Below are 22,470 nucleotides of genomic sequence, written 5' to 3'. Positions count from 1 at the left end.
TAAATACAAATTTCCACAAACAGTGTAGCTAAAGAACTTCAAACATAAATTATATATATCGTAAACCTGGATAACTAGTATCCCCAAAGAAAAACATATTTTTAAGTTGCCTTTAGAGCTCCAGCTTTTGCACCTTATTGAAACCTGAAGTGCACAGGTAAAATACCATTGCTTTTAGCAGTATTCATCTATGAAACAAGCTGTAGTTACATACACATTCAAAAATGAATAAGCAAAACAAAGATATATGAATTTCTTGCCACTAGCCATTAGACAAACACCACTTATGGTGTATCCAACTCAACTGCCAGTCTGGCACTTCTCTTTCATCTTTCAGTTAATCAATATATGCTGAAATTTTATGTAACAGCAATGTCCAATTTGTATTTTGCATTTGACACAAACAGTATATCCAGCTCCACTTCTTGTCCTTACAAATTATGTTATTATTTTCATAGACAACTTATTTAAAATAAGTCCTAATGTTTTCCCTAAAAGCACCATTGTTCTGGCAGCTGGCCTTTGCAAGAAAATGCAAGATTCTCATCTGAAAAATGTCAAAGAGTTGTAAGACCAAGTCTCATACTCTTCAGTGACTTGAGTCTTTCAGTTAATTAGTGTGTCTTTATCTCAGCCAAATTTAAATGACTGCATTTCTTGGTAATAGAGCAAAAAGGCCTAGCACTTCAGCCCTATGACCTAGGTGAAGAAATTGCTTTAAAAATTAAGGTTTTGGGGTTCTCTGAGTGATTTTAACTTTATTCGGTTTAATTCTCTTACTCTCTAATCAGTATTATCCCATTCCGCTGCAGCTTCCTCCTCAAAAATCCCTCCAGCCTTCTTCCCTCACATCACTGAATTCCCAAAGCCTTTATTTTGTATTTGATTTTATTTTCTTCCCTTAAATGTCTCTCCAAACACTTAATTGCTCTTTCAGTCTCCCAGATAACATCCAGAGATGTTCAAACATTAATGACTTTGCTTCCAGCTACTGACCAGCCATATAAATCTGTTCACACACCGCAACTCTCTTCACGAAAATTGGGTTCAACCCTGCCCCAAACTTCAATACAAAATCTGTTTGAAATCCACTGATTTAAACCAGTGTGCCACTAAAAACACAGCTGTCAATGCAAAACGACCACCTTGGTGACCCTAATGTTTTGACACATTTGAATCTGTCAGGAAGTCCAAAAAAAATGAATTTCATTTGTAGCTGGGAGACAAACAAAATTCATTTGAGTGGAGGTTTCGCCATAAACTAATTCCGTTAGACTCACTGCAGCCTTTCATCTGGTACCACACTCATTCATCTTTTGCTCAGAAACAGGAAGAGGAGGCTGCTGCTTCTGCCATCGCTGATTCAGACCACATGAGCTCCAGTGAAGACATGCAAGTTGGCTTGAGGCTGGAATTTGGTACACATGAGCTGGTGAAATCACTTTTTCTCTGCTTGAGAGCAAACTACACTCACAGCGGTGCAGCAGAAAGAACAACTGGAGGAAAACACAGCTAAGCTGCTTGTACATGCCCTCTGTGGTATGTTCTATAATCTATTAAGTTCTTATTTTTCTGCTTCGTGACAGTCTACGTGGGGAAAAAAAGATAAACATTTAACTAACATGTGAGAATACTTCTCAAGGTCACCCCAAGTATTTATCATGGGGACTTTTTTTGTTTTGGTTTGCAGGTGTTGCAAGAGAATTCCCTTCACTGAAGCACCCCCTGGCTACAGTTTCCAACAGCAAATCTATTACCTGGAACTGAGTATCAAGACTACCAGGTATGCACAACTGCACCATAGGAATGTATGTTATCTGGTCATCTCTCGCATGTTATTCCATTTTTTTAAAGTTTAAATGAGTGTTGGAAAGAGTAACACGGGGCTATAAGATTGAGAGAAAAAATATGTAAAAACAAAAGCATCAAACAACCCCTGCTGAAGATATTTCTAAAAAGGGGAACCAGAAAAATGAAGTCCCATAAATGACCCAGGGTTAACTGTAGTCAACTATCAACGGAAGTATCAACTATCTACGTGCACTCTTCTATGAGGAGAAACGGAAGTGTGAGAAGTGTGTTTTCTGCACATGAGAAAGACCGATGGGATGACACACAGGCTCCCTTAGCCACGGCCTTGGTGACCCCGGCCAAACAGACCACTGCTCACACAAGAGGCAGCAGGTAAGTAGGGTAGAAAATGTAGAAGCTCAACGAACAACAGGAATCCGGTCTGACATTGCAGAGGATAACAAGCAAAAGCAAACAAGGACAGCAAGTGGTGTCAACAGTAATCACCTGCACGACATGCACAGGCAGCGGTACCTGTTTCTGGGAACGCTGCATTTTAGGACTGACTGGGAACTATTTTTGCCGAACCAGTGCCTACCAGCTCTGGAATGGTGTTCCCTGTATAGGCTGGCAATATCGCTGAAAGTGGCATGTTGGCAAAAGCCAACGGAAAAACCGACACGTGGGTGACGTAGGGACAGTCCCCTTCTGGCAGTCAGCTACCTGCAGCCAGACTCCTCCCAGCTCATGCTGCCCCAGCTCTGCATACAGCAGGAACCGTGGTATCTCTGTGACAAATCCCTTTCCAGTTCTTCAGCACCTGGCAAACACTGCGCACAGTGCTGAAGTTACGGACAGAAGTTATTTTAATTTATTCAGTATGCTGTCACCTTTTCTACACTGCTGCTGCACTGGACTGTCCTAAGCCCAGGGCCACTCTGCGCTTCCCAGCTCCTGAGCCATCAGAGTTAGGCCAGCCTCTGAGCCCTGTTGTACACTTGCTCCTCTAGATCAGACGACCATGTGGGGATGGTGCAAAAATAATTAAACGAGAAACTCCTCACCCTCCTCCAGACACACAAAAGTGGACTTTTCACTGGAACAATTTCCAGGAGAAGACGCCTCAAGGACCACTTCAGTGTGTGAGAAGCCCTGGGCCAGGCTCGCAGGAGCACGTGATGGGACAGAAGAGCCAGCCAAGCTTCCCAAAGCTTTCAGTTCTACGTGGGCGTCGTAGGAATCCAAGGCACTGCTGTGCCATGTTTGCACTTCAGATACTGGTCGCGTGTATCCCACGCCCTCCTCCAGCAAATGCAGCCCACAGGAAACGACGACATCGACAGAGCTGTCTTCCTGCATCACAGCGGGCCAGCGTCATGGCTTCTCTGTCTCTTGCCTTCAGCAAAGCATTCAGTCTACCTGCAACAATCCTCACTTGGGGTTCAAATGAGGAGAACATACAATGTATGTGTGAGCAAGAAGAGAGAGCCAATTTCTGCTGCATTTAAGGATACAGACTTTGGCATCTGAACTTTCCTCCTCCCTCTGTCAGCCCAAGCGCTGCCTTTAAGCATGTTATTTTCTGGCTGTCTTCATTTTCAGTGCACTATTCCTCTCTCATTCTCAGTGCCACAAAAATCAATAGATAGTAACAGCATTACATGGGCAGGGGTGTTAGCCTTGCAATAACTTCTGGAGACATGGAGATGTGGTTTATTAATTTATCATACGTCTTTGGCCAGCTCTTGCCCCTTTGCCCCCTTTAGCTACCTTCCAGGGCTTTGTGCTAAGGCTGTACAGCACTGAAGAGGCTACAACGCGCATCTTTGTTTTACTCAGATCAAGTGGTCAGGAAAAATAATTCTTTTCCTACAAACATAAAATCACCTTTGCTAAATATTACACTAACTTGTACAAGGTCTAGGAATGACGAGACTTGCTCCCTGCTTTGTGAGACATAATCATACGCCTGCTCAAAAACCAAACAACGAAAACCACTGCAACAATGAGCGTTTTGCCACACTGACAATGGAAGACTGCTAGTTTCCCAGTGAGTGTCATTTCTTTCTCCTACCCCTGGACAAAGCTAACAAAAAAGCTGAGAAACTAGAGTCACACTTACAGCACTTTCTTCTGTCGTACAGCGCAAAGCAGTCAGAATGGCGGGGGGGGAGGGCGGACACATGACTGTATTACCTTCCTATGTGATAAAACAGAAGGACTGAGAAAGCAAAGATCAAAGAAGATATGTTACTTGAGTTTAGCATAATAATATTTCGCAAGGAACAGTTTTTGAAATTTAGAGGTATGGACACATTTCTGCTCCTACCACAAATGTCAGTGCAGATGAAACCAGCTTATACCAGGAACCGCGGACCAAGAACTCCTAACAGCAACTGCCTCTTGTATACGCTGTTTACTGACCTATTCCATAAACTGCATTTATTTCTGTTTATTGAGGGTTTTTAAGCGAAACTAATTAAAAACATCAGGATCGTTTCATAGACACTAACACACAGACAACAGAAATGTCATTTTAAAGACGTGTTAAATAAAACACTGGTTTACTTTTTCAGCTCTGGCTGCCTAAATCTGCGCTTACTGTAAGGGTACAGGGTCAGGCAGACTCGTCACTGCTACACACCAATGACAATGAATGCAGCCAACTTCTGGGCTACCGCCAGCAACAATAAAGAACACAGAATGACAACACTCCTTCCACACAAATACCAATTTTATTTTTGCTGAAATCTACACTTCTTGTTTCATGGTATTTTTATAGATGACACTTCATATGCGTCACATTATGGGAAGCAGTTATGATGCAAGAATATTGTTACACTCTCTTTTATAGTTACATCATGAAATAGTGCAAAACAAAAGGAAAAAATTGTTACAGCATACCACTGAGACAGCATTGCACTTCAGGAGAAAAAATAGTCCAGGCCTCTGGCTGCAGCATTCAAAAATCTTTCCTCTGCACAATGGTGGGTTCTATTCAGATACTCAGAACAAGGAATATTCTGCTGTAAGAGAAACAGATGCCATTTCTTACTGGGAAAATGTATTTTATGAATGCTAGTATAAGACAGCTTTATGTGCCTCTGACACATCATTTACCTGATTTGCCATAAATGTATTGCTTCTTCAACTACCTCAAAAACAGCAGTAAAAACCAGAGGCGCGGTCAGCCACAAGAGTACACACATGTTACGGCCTCAGAAGTAGCTGGAAGGCTGAAGTTTCTGTTAGAAGAGGAAATAATTAAAGCAATAGATTGGAATTGCTAATTTTAATTCTGCCTAGCCCATCCCAAATGCTACAAAAATTCTCGTGATTTGGAAATTGCTACACATGTTAAATGAATGAAAGAGGTGATGAAACATTACAAGGAGACAGAGAGGCACATGTCTTTTTATATGATAGGAGAGTACTTGTATCACATCATTATCATTTGAGAGAGAAAAAGATGTATCTATCTGATGCACTGGTTTTGCTAAGAAGGAGAGGTGTGATTCTTCCTTCAATTAATAGATAACATGGATACACACATATTTTGCTTAATTTACAGCTACAAATACACTTGCGTGTTTTCTCCTGATAGTTCGTGGTGCAATGTATAAGCTTCTCTTCAGAAACAGCGAGTCTAATGTAAGTCTCAGTAAATGTTTAGGAATGTTTTGTGGTGCTGATGATGTAACATCTGACTACAAATATGACCTAGTGCCACTGCAGAGGCAGTATGGGAGGTACAGTATCTGCACAGGCTCCAGCATGCGCAGGTGTCGAAGAGGAGGAGAAGCACAAAAAGCCTTTCCCTTTCGCAGGTTCCCATTGTTCCCATTCCCTACAAGACAGGATTAGGCATGTGCCAGTTACACCAGCTCCTACAATGTGAGGAAGCAAAAACGATCCTTTAGCTGTGACCGTAACAGGAGATTCTTCATATTTTTCTTTCCTTAGAGAAACCTTTAGAAAAGTTGTCCTGCAACTGAGGTCAAGGTTCTCTGTGAAGTTAATACAAGTTTTCACCTGTGTTAAAAAGTGAAGAGTCATGGGAAATGGAAAAGAGTTTTCTTATTCTGTTCCAAAATCAAATTCACCTGTGAGGCCTTCAGAGACTCTAGACAAGGACTAGTACTTCACTCCTTTAATCTGGCTACAAGTATCCCATCTTGTTTCTACAGCATGAAGAGGAATGGGTACCACGGTAACATGCACAGATCTTTTACATCTTAAGTTATTTAGAACAGATGAATTTGAAGCTTCCTTATTCATTCTCAGAGGAGTTGTCTAAGGAGTTCAGTATTCACACTTAGGTATTTTTAAGCAAAACACTTAACATGATATCAGTAGCATACCAGCTGATGGGTGTTTTAGGCCCTGTTCATAAAAAAGCCCATTCAACTACCTGCATTTCAGCCTTCGGGGACGGTAGGAAGGAAGGCTTTAGTTGATGAACTGTGCAGAGTTACCACTGAGGAATCCCTGCACACATCTCTAGCAATGTAATTTTCAGGTTCTTTCTTCAGCAGGCAGCAGCATGGTCATTAGAGAATACAAGAAACTGTTTCCCAAAGCTTAATAGGCTTCTCCTTCCTACATCTAGCAGTAACTTGGCCACAGTAAACTTTTGCACTTGACTATGGACTCACCAGTGTGGATTCAGTCTACTTAGTTTAGACTTTCTCGGTTTTCTCACCCTGGCTGTATTTTTCACGTCCTGAGAGGGTGCTTTAGAAGTCCTACCCTGTACAACGTCATCTGGAGTGCAAAACTCAAGAGTTTTCATCTGGTGCTTAATATTTCCCTTTCACTTTCTCCAACCAGAGTCTCCCTTCCTAGCAGGCAAAGCTGGCAAGTTCATCACCATGCATATGTATTATCCTCAGCTGAACTGTGCCTCTGGCAATCAGATTATGGTAAATAAAAGGTATGGCCTAGAGAGCGTTCTGCTTTGGTTCTTACTCGCTTGTGAAGCGGAGAAGGAGGAAAGGGAAGTTTCTTCTCTCTTTTTAACACCCGGGTACCAAAAGAAATAATTACCTGTGGAAATTCTATACCTACCAACCTGACATCTTTTGTAAGAAAGACTATTCTGCTATACCCCCATGTAACCCAAATATATGACTGGGTTTATCTTTCTAAGTGTATTTCTTCCCTTCTGCTTGCAAGCTAATCATTGCACTCTGCACTTACGCAAAGCAACCTCTTGGGCAAATCCTGCTTGAGAATTTTACCAAATGACAGCCGTATTTTAATAACCCTATGATCCAACAGACAACAAAGTAAACAGGAAAAGCTGTGCTGGAGCCAGACTCTCGCTGGGTTTTTAAGCTGTTTCTCTATGTAAAGCAATTAGTATATGTGTACATATCCATGCATGGGAGAGAACAAGTTCAGATTTAACTGTCAATATGCATAGGTGCACAATTTGTGGTTAACAAAAAAAGCTAATAAACAAGGCTTTGTGAGTTTTCATTAGAAAAGCTCAATAAACACAAGTGCTGGCCTTCTCCTAATCTGCTCTCACCAAATAACCTCAACATAACTTATTTTACCCACTGAAAATTTTCACTGTTTATCAGTTTAAAATCGATCACTCTTTTCTTGCTTACTGTTGCAATAAAGGCTCCACAGCTGAAAGAAATGGGCTTTACTCTCCTAAATAAAAGGAACACAGTCATATTCATGTTATTTCGCTCATATTGTAGTGTTACAAAAATGGAGAGAAGGAAACTGTTGAGGGAGGGGTTGCCACTCTGCAAATTTCTATTAAATGCAAGCATAGAGTATGGCTACCCAGTTTGGGTGGTTTACAGAATCACAGAATGGTAGGGGTTGGAAGGGACCTCTGTGGGTCATCTAGTCCAACCCTCCTGCCGAAGCAGGGTCACCTACAGTAGGCTGCAGAGGACCTTGTCCTTGTTTCTGCCTGCTTTTACTCCACTTACATTTTACCGAATGAAACTGTCGTCTACTACACCTGCATCTCTGTTCGTCCTACTAAAGCAGTATCCTGCTGGTTGCAACATTACGTTTCACTGGGATCACTGATAGCTCAAGGTGTTCAACACCTCACTTAGATTCTGATCCAAAATACACTGAGATAACTGCTGTACTCCTCTGACCAGAGTAACCCTCACATCACAGTTCCCTGGGCAGGCCCTTTTTTCACCAGGTGGTCTGTTCTGCTCTACACCATTTGCACACTTGGCTGTTCAGAAATCACGTTGTCGACATGTGGGTTATGAAATTCCCTTATACTCGAGGGGTACAGAGCTGCACACTGCTGGCTACGGCCATGCGCCCTTAAATGCAGAGATTAATCCTCCAGCAATATTGATGGGAGCTGGAATGGATCCTTCGGTCAGCAAACCATGGCCCACAAAACCAACAGTGTTTCTAAGTTGCTAAAGTTGAAAACTTCAGAGGTGAAACTACTACATATACTGGCACAGTCATAAAAACCTGTCACCTACTCGAGCAAGCTCCCTCCAGGTGACATTCTCCAGAAATATATCTTCCATTCTTTGTGGACTTTTCTAAATATCTTGGTAAAATGGCAGCAATTTTAAGAACAGCATTAGAAAAGTGCAGTCCCATACTGTTAGGCATTTGATGTTTATTTTCGAAGAGGCCAGCAGAGGTCATATGAGGGACAGTGACTCTTTTTGATACTTTTTTCCCTCCATTCCCTCACTTCTCCAGCCACAGAGCGAAAAGGTGGGAGTCAGAATAGCTCCAAGAAGCCTGGCTCATCCCGTGGCTGCCGTCCACGATGCAGAGTGGTAAAAAGTGCGCTGTCCCTTCACCAGCATCCAAGCCTTGCTGCAATTTGGCTCCAGCGATGCCAGCCCAGGACCTCAGGGACATGCAATTCCACATGGCCATGTTGCTCTAGCAAAGCACCTTTTCTCCTGGTCCACCTGTGTAATATTTTCCTCCCAGTGAAATACAACAGGGCTGAGCTTACTGCCTTACCCATTGGGAAATCCTGACTACTGAATGCTTGATGTCATAATCCTAACACCGCGTGGAAAAGGGGTTTGATATTTAAAAAGTCTTCCCGAAAGTATTTGATTAAGTAGGTCAGTCTTTTACCTAGATGACATATTTCCTTCATTTTACTGCAGAGCAGTCATTAGGCTGCACTTCCAAGCAGTGTTTTACTTTTTAAGCGATTCGCCTGCATTAAGCTAACAAATACATGCATGGCCTTTAACTGTTTATCTCTGGCTTTCTGCGTCATGGGTTTGGCCTTGCAAGGGCAAGCTGGTACCCAGCCTCAGCTCCCACTGAGCTCATCCAAGCTGAGGATCTCTACCACCTTACACAAGACACACCGTGCAAACCATCCTTCAGCCTTTTGTATAACCCTTTTCCTTCTTTGCTGCCTACATCTTCTGGCCCCTCTGCTCTTAAAGAGATACCTCTGAAGGGAAGTGTAGGTTTTCTGTTATATCTTGACACATTCAAAACGTATGCATAGTTCTACTTCATGCTTGTCTCTGCCCAACTGTTGCTTTACTGCATAACCTCTATTTTGATGCATCCTCCAGCAGTCCACAGTCCATCACAGTGAGTGTAAAAAATCACGTTCCTCTCTACAGTCCAGGTGGTTGACATTGGCTTTAATTCCCCTTCCCAGATCTTAGGATTTAATCACCAAATTTCTACAGAAGGTCTACCCCATAGAAGATTATTCCCAAACACTGAGGCTTAAGTTTGCTTTGAAACATCAAGTGCATTTATTTTATTTTACATTTATTTTTGTATTATTTTGGTATAGTTTCTTTTCATTCTAATAATCACTTGGTTTAATTTTCTGCACTGTATATATTTTCTTTTGTTCCCACCACCCAAGTAGTTCTTTAATGGTTAGCTACAAATTTGCATTTGTTTGATCTCAAGTGTCTTTCTGCCTAAAGAATTAATGGCGCTTTTGATAATATATACTCCAAAGGTATATTGTTTTGAACAACTCTTCTGACCTACTTGTTTCCATAATGTTTGAGGTTTCTGTCAACGCGATTTCTCTTTATCATTTTTCTTCTCTTCCCTTTACCAGGGGCTGATTTTCTTCTAACAACCTATTTCATTTCAGTTGAGTAAAACTCCCTTTATTTTTTAATTTTCTTAGGTTATTGAAGTCCCCCGATTCCAAAAACATTAATTTTACATTGTGTCAAATAGAAGTAAGTTCAGTAGATTCAAATAGAACCAGACTGAATAATCTTACCTATGTAACGTCCTTTTTCCTTCACTTTGAAAAATTCAGCAACCGTGGATGAAATTCTTGTTCCTGTGATAGGCTGAAAAGAAAATTAAAGTAAGTCTTAGTTCATTAGATCTGAAATGTAAAACCCTTTGTCACTTTTCAAAAAAATAAAAATTATTCAAATCTCTGTATAAGTAACATGCAGACACTCCCGATGCACCTAGTAGGAATTTTTTGACAAATACCCCAGTCTTGTAATCCAATCTGAACAGCAGAGCTCTTTCACTTCCACTGAAAGCCAGTGAACCTATTAGGCCCTAGGCTTACGGAGGTGTTCTGGCACTTAAAAATACAGACAGGTGCATGGTAAAATCTTAAAAAATGTACAGAAGGTGAATTCCCACTGAAATAATTGCATTTCAGCTCATTTCAGTGTTTATAGCACAACCCATTCTACTTTAAATGAAACAAGCCAACGAAATTGAAACCTAATTTTGTTGTACAAAAAAAATCCCAGAATTGAGATTTCTGTCCCATGGAACAAGAAAAGGCTGCTCTGGGGAAGGTTCGGGCCCCACCATTCTAAAGCATCGCTAAATCTGGGAGAAAATGACTCATCCCTATGAACGCTGTCCCGTGTTCAGAGACATGCTGAGTACCGCGTCATTGTTTCTGCTCCCTAACAACACCGAGTGCGTGTGTTCACGAAGCGGCAAAACGCCTAATTTCACACCTGCACATACAGTCCTTGCACCAATAGAGAACGAAGGTTGTGAGTGCTAATTTCATTTTCTAAAAAAGAGACTCTTCTGTTGAAAGGCAGAATCGCTTCATAGTCAATACAGCAGGCTTTTCATAATGACACAGTATTACAAACACACCGAAAAGGCAATGGTCAGATTCAGGTTATTACACCGCGTTTGAAGATTTGCTTTCCAGGTTATATCTCAGAGACAACTGCATTTGGCTTCAAGAGTAACTATGTTTTCAAATTCCTTTTCACAGAATATGAGAAAAGCTTCACTAAGTTCTAGTAGATATTGGATCCAATCCAAACTTAGAATTGGTACTTGCAGTATGAATGAAGTAATCCTTAGAATTAACGTATATTTGAAAGTTTGGTTATACACGGTACCACCTGTCCTAACCAGACAGACCATAAATGGTTATGCAATGATAAACTATTAAAAATGACCACTCATCAAATACAGAAAGGTTTCTGTAAATACCACAGTGATTTTGTCTGGGAAAGAATAAATGTTTAGGAAATGACTGCAAACAAACCTGACAAGTACAGACACAAAATAAGAACCCCTGAGCTACCTCAAGCTAATTTTGTAAATCACTGTGCAACTTACACAGCAAGTTTAGGAAGCTGCTAAATTGGCATTCTAGTATCTCACTGGAAATCTTCTTTCCTCTGACATGAGCCTCAGCGCAAACACCTGTAACAAGAGGACTCCTGCTCTGCCGACACAGCTGCACTGGCAGCAGCGACACCCGTCACGCAGCTGAGAACGGAGCAAGCAGAGCAGCTCTTTGCGAAAGCACGGTCTGTATCTGTAATTATTCATGTTCCAGAGGTGGCCACATTGGACAGGGTCTGGTTTATTTTATAAGTTCTTGATGTCTACATGAAAATAAAAAAGAGAAACACTACAATAAATAAAAAGCAAGCATTTTTATGGCATAACACCGTGATGCCTCTACAATTATTTTGAACATTTATCAGTGAACATTATGAGTCAATGAGGGAAAAGGGCAGAAATTGTTATCGCAAACTATCATAGACGGGAAACTATTTATAAATATTTGAGAACTGTTCTCCCTTAACAAGACAATTTAATCCATATAAATTGTTGCAATTAGGTATTCATTATCTCTCCTGCACCACTGATTCACAAGCTAAAACTGCAATGGTTAAGGCTATGAAGAATTGGACACTCCATGTTCATACGGACTTTTACTATCTCTTTATAACTGATTGAGAATGTTTGCTGATTTATATGAAATGAAAAAAAAAAAGTTTAAACTGCTTGACAAATATTTCATTGTCCTTACACAGCTCACTGCTGCCACTTGTTTGGAAAAATGAAAGGCAAGTTGAAAAATGCACCTTTTCCATTTTCATCTCTAATTGAATTCTCTCTTGACCCCCTTATTCCCCATGGCTGTATTTCAGGTTTTGATGATAAGAAAAAGAATTTCGTATTTGGATAATACAATTTTCTCACTTGCCTTCAGCGACCTTCAGCTCAATTTCCTCTCCCCAGAGACACTGTATATTATAGAATTGAATCAAATTCCTTATTCATAGAAAAAAAGTTCCAATTTAATCTGAATATTCAGCATTTTACACTGGTCAGGGTGATGGATGGCAAATTGAAATGCTTTTGGTTCAGGTAATCAAATGGTAGAATTCAGACTTGTATTGAAAAAAATAATGAAGTCTATTCAATATTCTCATAAGGTGCAAAAAATGCACATTACATGGTAGAACTGGGGCTTTTTCTGATTACCTAACCGATAACATCTCCATTGCAAAAAGTATAGTAAAACATTAAGAATTGATGTAGGTTAGAACATGTGAAAAGCAGCCACCGTTGAGGGAAAACATGGGCATCTTCCTACCAGTGCTCAAATGAAGGAGTACAAAACTGGGGGAAAAACAGATCTGTTCCCAGTATGTACCCGCCATGTCCAACGCTGGTTTACTGAAGTGTCTTAATATACTTTTAAATGCTTTTAGAGAAGGAAACATAGCTTTTTGCATAAAAGTTGTGTGATGTACTGGACTGCTGTAATGCTTCATTTCCAAGGCCAGGTTGGAGGGGTCTTTGAGCAACCTGGTCTAGTGGCGGGTGTCCCTGTCCCTGGCAGGGGGGTTGGAACCAGAGGATCTGTAAGGTCCCTTCCAATCCAAGCTATCCTGCGATTCTATGGTTCTATGATTCCATGCCCCAAAATTTTAAATAGCAGTGTCAGGTACCTCAATATTTCTGAAGGACTACTGGTTTCATTTTGGAAAACTGTCTTGCTGCTTTTGAAGTTCAACACCAAAACAACTGATTTGAACAACTGCAGCTTGGCACCGCCCTACTGATGTAGCATGCTTGGACACTTGGACTTGGACAAAATGTCTCCAGGAAAACAAGAGCATAATGATGCTGCATAAATACGGTTTGGTTTAAAAACTCCATCAACAGTTCCATTCTTCCCTTCTAGAGATGCATGGAATTATGGAAACTATCTGGTTTTAAAATAGTGTATTGAAGTTATTTGTTTTCTATTTATTTTGAGTATTTAAGCCACAAGGAATGCTTAACTGTAAACACAACTAGCATTTAATTGAAATTGCGATGCAACAACCTAAAAGTTAAGACACGGTGTTAAAAAAGCAGTCCTAGGCTGCCTTTACCGACTGCACGGCAACTTGTGCAGAAGGAGAAGCCTCCTCCACGCCCGTGCTCTCACCTCACGTGCGTGGCCCCAGTGCACAGCCCCTGTCCAGGCCGGGCTGCTGGGGGGAACCCCCAGGTCAGAGTAACCTCCCCACACCTGCCCGACGCAAGGTGGCCTTCATGGTTGAGGGATAACGTTTCTCCTTCCCCCCTCATCACAAGCAGCTCACAGGGACAGGGCCCAGACTCGAGCTTCCTAGGTGGAAACACCGAGCCCCGCGTGACACCAGGCGTGCTCACCGCGCATTTATTTTCTGTAACCAACCTGCCCACAGAGTTCACCTTCACAGCTCGCGCAGTTTCACAGCCGCAGGGTGAAGACGGGGTGCGAGGCACGTGGAAAAAGCGTGCGCAGAAGCACTCTCAGGAACAGAACAAGTGCTCAGACCGTCAGGGATAATGGCTCTATTAGAAACATTTACAGGTAGAAGCTCTTAATATTGAACTAACTTTCAAATTAAGAAACACTGGTGAGAAATGACGAATGCTAGCAAGAACAGTAACTTGTGATCCACCGGCACAGTAACGGGCGAAGAGCCGAACCTAGAGAGACACACAAATACCATCATTTCAGTCTAGCTTCAGGTAAAAAAGGACTGCATTTTTAAAACCTAGTCCAAGCAATTTAGGAACCAAACATTACAGGGCATCACTGCACTGGTGTAAGGGTGGTTCTGCAATGAAAGCAAGCAACAGGACCACCAAAAAATGATAAAAGAGAGCTCAATTACTGTTCCCAGATCCTTTACCTATTCAGGACTAGCAGAAACAGAAGTCATTACAATGCATTATTTTACAAGTTAAAGTGAAGAGATACCAAACAGATATACAAAGGAAAAAAGTGTGGGGTGTTTTACATAATGAGAAGCACAAAAATGAACTTAAGCTGTCATAGAACAGGATTTAAGTATGTGATCTTCATAGAATCATAAAATCATTTAGGTTGGAAAAGACCTTTAAGATCATCGAGTCCAACCACTAACCTAACACTGCCAAGCCCACCAGTAAACCATGTCCCTAAGCACTACATCTACACGCTTTTTGAACTTCTCCAGGGATGGTGACTCCACCACCTCCCTGGGCAGCCTGTTCCAATGCCTGACCACTCTTTCAGTAAAGAAATTTTTCCGAATACCCAATCTAAACCTCCCCTGACACAACTTGAGGCCGTTTCCTCTCGTCCCATCACTAGTTACTTGGGAGAAGAGACCAACACCCGCCTCACTACAACCTCCTTTCAGGTAACTGTAGAGAGCAATAAGGTCTCCCCTCAGCCTCCTCTTCTCCAGGCTAAACAGCCCCAGTAATTCTGAAGTAATTCAAGCAGAAGCTTGCACTCTGTCCTGAAGGATGGGAAACGGGCACATAGTTCCGACTAACCTATTAGCTGCATTTCAAAGTTCAGAACATCGAGGACACTTGCTGCATGCGCTTACTTCTCCAGACATTTATTTGGAACTCCTTTGGTGAACACCTCTGTGGGAATATACACTGTGTGATACACACACGAAAAAACATGTACAACATAGTAGAAAAGGCAGTTTGAAAAATGTTTTAATTTTGTTGAAAAGCTGCATTTGGATCTTGATCCTTCCAGAAAAGTTCTTAGCACCCTTCCTTGTAGAAGGGCTAGGTATGGAGTCAGGACAGTAAGGCTACGTGAGGAGGCGCTTAAAAGTCAGGAAACGCCAGCATTAAAATACTAATACAATCTGGTTTCCTGTTACCATGGGGACTATTCCCAAAGGCCGTATTAGCCTGTGGACACTACGCCCCATGGGGGAACTTTCACAACCAAGGGATACCAACAGGCTCTTCTGGAGGGCGGTTGAGATCAGGAACCCAGCTCAGGCCCAGCGAACTCTGCATCACCCAGATAAATTTAGCCCCTGCGAATGCTCCACATAGATTCAAATTATAGTCTTTAGCCTCAATTATTTTCCCTAGGACCACGTGGGACACTATGCAAGCTTTGTCTTCTTTCAGCTTGCACTTTTCTCATTTCCATAATAGTGCAGCATTCTTCTAATGACCCAGATCTTTTATGAGTTGAAATACTGGATCTGTATCTTGGCAATTGCTGACTGCTGTCACATTCACTTCTCTTTTCAGCTGATAATATTAAAAGCTAAACATTAATTACAGGGACTACTTCTCTAACCTTGTCTCTGGGACAGAATATTTCGTTGGGAACAGTATAGCCCCTCACAGCTGCAGTCTGCCGGGTAAGTGCTTCTTACCAGCCAGACTACTTGTCTGCCGGGTGCGCGTGGAGGACTCTCAAAAGGAGTAACTTGGCTCAAGGCAGCCATCTGCTACCGCGCCCCAAGTGCATTCTTGAGAGAAGGACAAACAACGTTGTGACAGTGCGCAGAAAACACCGGCCGGCATTCGAAGGGCCTTTGTTCTTCCTCCGCACGCTAACGCCAGCGAACGTGGAGGGGAGCAGAGGCTCCCGCGTTAGCTGGCACACCACGCGTTCGCTGCTGAGACGCCGTGTCTCGTTCACTGCGAATGCAAGCCAGCTTGGGTAGCGATTCAATAAAGCAGCTGAAGCTAATGCCATTTTTTGGCACCACATAAGAGAGCTTGTTGTAGGGTCACATATATGCATATAGGGGTCATGTAGCAGCAAATTTTCAGGAAATAGTAGACACGCACATTATTAGACTCAATTGCTGTCTGGCTCCGATATCTGAAATATGTAACCAACTCTCAACCCTAAGTCTCAGTGCTCTGATGTCTTTAAATCACAAAAACGTGTAGGTCTTTTGTGTCTTAAAACTAAGTTTCTAGAGTAGGAAAAGAATATCAAGAATGTAGCACCAAATCCTACACAGAAATACCTGAAAAGCAATACTGCTGGAATTGGTGCCGCTACTGACACGATATTTAGATTAATAAACACCTCTCAAAATCTGAGATTGCCTCTAAGACCTTGATTTTAAAGAAACTAACCTGGGGCTCTTATATACTTTTTCAATTAGAATTTTTCAGCCATTAATTTTATATTTCCAAAATTTTCTTTGCAACCACAAGGACTCTTTTTAACATACACATTTAATGGAAGATAATATTATTTCATAATCATGGGACTCTGGAGCTGGAGCTTTGTAAGAAAAACACTAAATCTTACTAAACTTGTGATAAAATTATTGGTGTTGGCAACCTCGCAGGCATATGCCTAGAGCTGCAGAGTGTTTTCCTCCTCTAACTACTGTAACTAAAAGGACTTTAATGAGAAAAAAAGAATGTGGCTCTGTCTGCCCAGAATCTTTTGGAATTTTCACTTTTCCCTAATGAAAATGAAAACAAATACTTTTTTTTTTCTGTAAGCTTTTATGGACATCTGAACTGACTTTTGTAATGAAGGATTAAGCAAACTCAGGGAAATTATAAACGTGGTTTGTATTAGTGTACTAATTAGCTCATAAATTTAGAGTTAACCTTTCAGTTTTGCTGAATGAAAATAGCAGTCAAATCACAGATCAGATCTTGGAACTGGAGTAATGCAGTGGTGAATTAAAAACCTCTGAGCATAGGTGTCTGATCCCATAGCATTACAAAACCTGGAAATTTTGCTACTGGCTTTGAAAAGCACAAGGTGAAATTAAGCAAAGTTGTAAAATACTACTCGAGCAGCCAGACACTTTACAGATAATAATAAAAAAATGTGATTTATTAGGTGTGTGCTTCTCATTGTGTTGTAATCCAATGATTAACTACATTAACTATTTTCAGTTCAGTGAGCTAATTAGAGCACTGGTAGCTGGCATAATCCTGCTTTACCGCAGCTTCCATTCAATGCATATATGTATGTACATAGATATTCAAAGACCATGCCCCAGAAATACACACAATATTTCAGAAACAGTTCTGGGGGCCAAGTGATAAAAATATACTTGCCCATCACACAATTTGCATTTCTTTAGACCTGTCAGAGCAGAAAAAGAGTAGAGGCATTATCTGTTTTACACTGCCCCCTTGATAGTCTGATGAATACTGCCTTGATGTAATACAGACAAATGTGCATTCTATCCCAAAACAACTTCAGAGCTCAGTTCCTCAGACTGGGTCCCAGCCAGGTGGTGGAGATGCAAGAGCCAAGAACCTGGGCACGATGTACGGTATGGTAGCGGGCAAGCAATTGGCAGACGTTGCAGGCTGCTGAATACAACAGCTCAGAGACTCCTCTCCCCTCTAATGGCTGCACCAGGACAAGGTTAGAAGAGAACTGGGCTCGGTAACACTCCACGTGGAGAATGAATAGACTCCCATTCTCACACCCCATAAACATCCTCATGCACACCTTGTTAAACACCACCCCAGAGACTGCGTTTCAAGCAGTTTTCCATACACTCCACGTGACCTGGATACAATGCTAGATAAAACCATCGGATAAAATACAGCCCTAGAAATACGTGAACCCGGGATTAGAAGATCAGGGTGACTTAATGAGGAACCAGCTTTCACATCTGGACTGCTGTAAACATCACCCAATCCAAGGCCTCCGTGGAAGAAAAACAACACACTGACAGTAATTCAGTAAAACATACAAGAAACGTTCACTGCTGGCCCTGAAGTGAATATGCAGTACGAATTAATCTAAAACCATGATGGCAAACAACTGCTGAACCAATTTTCTTCTTTGACTTGTAGTGCACCTGCTCCTGCAGTATCTTCATTTTATGCTCTATTTTATTTTTCTTGCAGAAATGTAAATATTCTCACATTAAACCAACTACTTGTGTAAAAACATAGCCACTGATAAGGCCTTAGTCTAAGTATGCGGTGTGATAAGGAGGAAACAAAATGTGTCTGCAAGTCCAGAATGTTTAAATGCCCGTACCCATGACACCAGCTGGCAAGTTACAAAGCAATTTGTAGTTATACCTCCGACTTGCGCTTAAGGAGTTGTGCACGAGCAAGCTATTAAGCAGATCCTACATTACTGCAGTACACCACCTCAATGAGGTAGGAGACAGAGAAAATTCAAGCCTTAAGTCTCAGCACCAGGCTCTTCTGAGAGCACTGCTGGTTGCCAAACATGTGCACCAAGTCAGCATTGCTGACATTCTTTTGTCTGCATATGATGCTACTTCTGGAGGCCATTTGATCTGCAGTTCACCATCCTAGCTCTATTTCTGGTAAGCTGCGGCAAGAAAGGATGAAGTGGCATCGTTAGCTGGTATGGGTGCACATTTTAAGGGATTCCCAGTTACCACCATTTTTTTAGCCTTTCCTTTCAGTTTAAGTGAGGCTGCATAAAGCACCCAAAGTCCTCTCCATTCCTCCCCAAAATAGCACCAGGACTAGCAATTTTTTTCTGAGTGACAGAATGCCAGACTTTGTCTTTCACTGAGTGAAAAGCAACATTTACACTCTCCTGAAGACTCTCTGACTGCATACCATAAGCAGGTTTGACAGGAACATCACCTTGGCAGTGGAACCTCAATGAGTCCTTCTGGCCAAAATTTTCAATAACAGTGACTTCAAAAAAAGTGGCCAGCATGTCAGAGATACTCAGCACACTTGCTTCCAAGTAAATTGGCACATCAGGAAATTGGGACACAGTTATTTTAGGGCTTATATATAGGCTAGAACCAAACTTCAGATGCCTAAATGTGAAATTTGAGAAACGTGTCAGCAAAAGCACCGTAAGAAGCCTGATCAAAATGCATTATTTTCCTTAAAGCAACATCCTAAGGAGGTACTGCAGTTCTCTTCCCTGTATGACAGACATATGAAAAGCTCTAGAATAAGGACTCATAAGTATCCTGTAGTAGCATTTTGATCTCAAGCACGTGTTGCACCTCAGCCTCACACTCTGTGGAACGATGATGACTACTTTTGAGACCGGATGAGACAACATCTGACACGGCCCTGTGCAACCTGGTAAAGGTAACACTACAAACATATTTATCCTACCTAACTTTAGACTTCTAAAATGTGGTTATGTATACCTCACACACTAATTGGGATTCTTGTTAATTAGTGGAGAGGAACAGGCCCTTTTAAGTCATGACACATCTGCCCTAGGTTAGATGTCCACCTCAGCATAACATTAATCAGGTCTCAGAAATGCCGCTTTACTCCCACCACGTACAGAGGGAGCGGAGACAACTCTCTCGTATCCATATGTCTAAGTTGTACTTACCCAAGGTTATCAGGGAAGAAGCCCAGCCCTCGCTGCCAAATGCTGGCTGGGAACAGGAATATTCCCAACGAACGCCGCTGCCCTCTGCCACAGTAACAGTGACAAATCAAGGCAAAGAAGGACTTTGATACTTCGCCATTAGCGTATACTGGCAGTGCCGCTAATGTCACCTTGTGTGTCAAGACCAGCAGAACAAGGTCAGAAACCAGCTGTACACAACAGAGCCAACAAGAACTGGAAGCTAGTGTGGCTCTTTGGTTTCTGCACTGGGGTTATCACCGCCTCGCCCTACCTGGAGGGAGGTACTGCGCTACGTGGACACGCTAGCGTGGGTGTCCTAACTCAACTGCACTGTGTAGCTAGGCCCAAGCACTCCTATTATTAATTGGTAAGAATTATAGCAATACATTGCTCTCTCGCACTTGTTGAGCAGCCGTATCTGAAGCGTAGTCTGCATCTCTGACAACAATGGTCAGCGCAACGCCATTGTTTTAACTTTCAAATACCAGTTGGATATTACATACTCGATACTTTTAATAATTGTTTAATGGACTTGTAAAAGATCCAGCTCATCCTTAAACCAAATAGATACACTTCACAGAAACTGTAACACACTAGAACAGATTTCTGTGTTCCATTTGTTGAAAGCAACATAGAAAAGGTACAGCTTCTGTAGCTGCCATGCCAGCAAGAACCTGGAAATAGCGGTCATAAATTAATTTAAAGTTTCAATTCTTGGTGAAAGATCTGAACAAAGACTCAATTTAGGTATTCTTCCTCTCTTGGCCAAGTTTGGGTTCCTGTCTCTACCAACACACATCCCTCAGCAGATACACTGCTGAGGTGACCTGATCCATCCAGAGGCACGTTCAAAATACCCCTGTCAACTGCAAGTATCGGTACGACCTGGTCGTGGTGCCCAGAGCACTTTCCATTTAACAGGAGACACACGGAATTGATTCCTCTCTCATACCAATGTTAATCATGACAAACTCTAATAAAGTCAGAATTAGTATTGTTTCAAATATACACTAGCATCACAAGACTGCAGCCTTTTGTACTTCTCAGAGGGTTTTTTTCACTTCTTTTTTTGTATTTCTCCTATTCCTCTGGGAGGTCTCACTGCCAGCTTCAACAAAGGGCATCATCTCCACGCAGATGATATCCAACTCTACAACTCTGTCAGCTCACTCTCTGATCCGCTTCTTGCCACCTGTCTTCAACATGTCAATCAACAGATGGCTACACCATCACTAAGGAATGCTTCAAAGGCATTCAAAATGTTTTAAAAGTCCTCTTTGTTCCATGTCTGTGGCTCTGCTATCAGTCTTCTTAATTCAGCCCTTCAGTTCTCGGCCAGAAATCTTGCTGCTATCCATTAACACAGGGTTTTCATTTTCTTTTCCCCTGCTGTAAAGCTACTTCCATAATATTTCCAGATTTACCCATACTTTGACATCTGTTTCCTCTGTGTTACGTTGAATGCTTCACTACAGTTTAAAATGATGCCATTTTGTCCACTTTGGTTTTCTAAAAACATTTGCCAGTGTGCAGGAAAGAGAATACTACTTTGCTCCAAAAAGTGGAGACTCCCTCAAAAACTTCCAACACTCGACAGGTTTTCTTGAACACAGAATCCCATTTTAAGACTTGTGAAAATGTGTTTCAGTGTCTGCAGCAGGAAGCCCAAGCCCTCTGATACACCACTGTATGTGCCACTGTTTTTGCTGGAAGACAGCAATATTTTGAATGTTACAAAAACGTATTGATCTGTACTAGACCTCTCTCACAGCATCTATTTTTTTCTCGTCTCGGTGTCCTCTCTCCAAGCCACCAGAAATAAGAAATTCCATTCCTTCACTCGCCCTATTTTAATCTGGTCTGCATTTTTAGGCCCTCTCTTCAAACTACAGAAAGATGTAAATGGTACCATCTCTATTACTGCCTCAGTTCCAGAGCAGTCACATTTCCAGGATTTGTGGGAATAACCCGCCATAGGTTTTCGGGGCACCTGTCACAGTGAAGAAAGTGGAAGAATGTAAAAGGGATAAACCCCAGTGTAGCCACGCAGGGAAAACAGCTCAGCGGCAGCCGAGCTCTGACGTGAGAACACCGACGATCTGCCGATGCACAAATACCGGGGAAAGAAACCACACCGGGCTGGGGCTCTGCCGAGGCAGCCCTCGGAGGCTGCCAACCGCCCCGTCTCCGCCGGACGACGCCCAGCGCACCCAGGGGCCGCACGCCGGCCGGCACACGCCGCTGGGAGTTCTCTTTCCGCCCGCTACTGCCGCCACCTCCCCCCTCCTCCTCCCGTCCGCAATCCTGTCGCACGGTAACGGCGACCGCGGCCACCGCTTGTGCGGAAGCGGCATTTCGTGCCCTCGGTCGGCAGCCGGCACAAGGCAAGGCGCGCTCCCGCCAGCCCCCTCACGGAGCCCGCCGGCGAGGAGCTCGCACCAGGCCTCGCCGCGCCGGCCCGGTCAGCCCGGTACAGGGGGCCGGCGCCGGGGAGGCCCTGGGACCCGCCCACACCGCGCTCCTGCCCAACCACCCGCTGCCGCGGGGGCTGCCGGGAAAGCAAGGGACGAGGGGAAACGACCCACCCCCCCCCCCGACGTCACGCCGCACGCAGAGACGGCCGCGCGCGCCCCTCCCGTTACCACGGCGACCATCCACCGCGTCTCCGGCCGGGCGGTGAGGGGCGGGGGGCGCTCTCGCGAGATGTCGGCGGGCGGGGCGGGCCGGAAGGCGGTGCGGATTTGAAGGCAGCGGCGGGAGGGGAGGGGCGGTGCGGCGCGGGGCAGGTGAGTGGTTGTGGCCGTTGTGCTTTGCCCTCC

The 22,470-nt window shown here is 42.9% G+C and overlaps 1 long non-coding RNA gene across 1 annotated transcript; it reads right to left on the bottom strand.

Moving 5' to 3' along the window:
- Window positions 1-4,638: 4,638 nt before the first annotated feature.
- LOC142363632 (uncharacterized) lies at window positions 4,639-22,333 on the bottom strand. The gene is made up of 6 exons (XR_012765871.1): window positions 22,294-22,333; window positions 13,739-14,016; window positions 11,371-11,642; window positions 10,034-10,106; window positions 4,912-5,036; window positions 4,639-4,817 (listed from the first exon to the last, which is right to left on the bottom strand). It is a non-coding gene; the product is annotated as an uncharacterized LOC142363632 (long non-coding RNA).
- Window positions 22,334-22,470: the final 137 nt, after the last annotated feature.

This window comes from Opisthocomus hoazin, chromosome 1, assembly GCF_030867145.1.
Source record: "Opisthocomus hoazin isolate bOpiHoa1 chromosome 1, bOpiHoa1.hap1, whole genome shotgun sequence".
Lineage (NCBI taxonomy): Eukaryota > Metazoa > Chordata > Aves > Opisthocomiformes > Opisthocomidae > Opisthocomus > Opisthocomus hoazin.
This window is presented reverse-complemented; position numbering and strand designations above follow the sequence as displayed.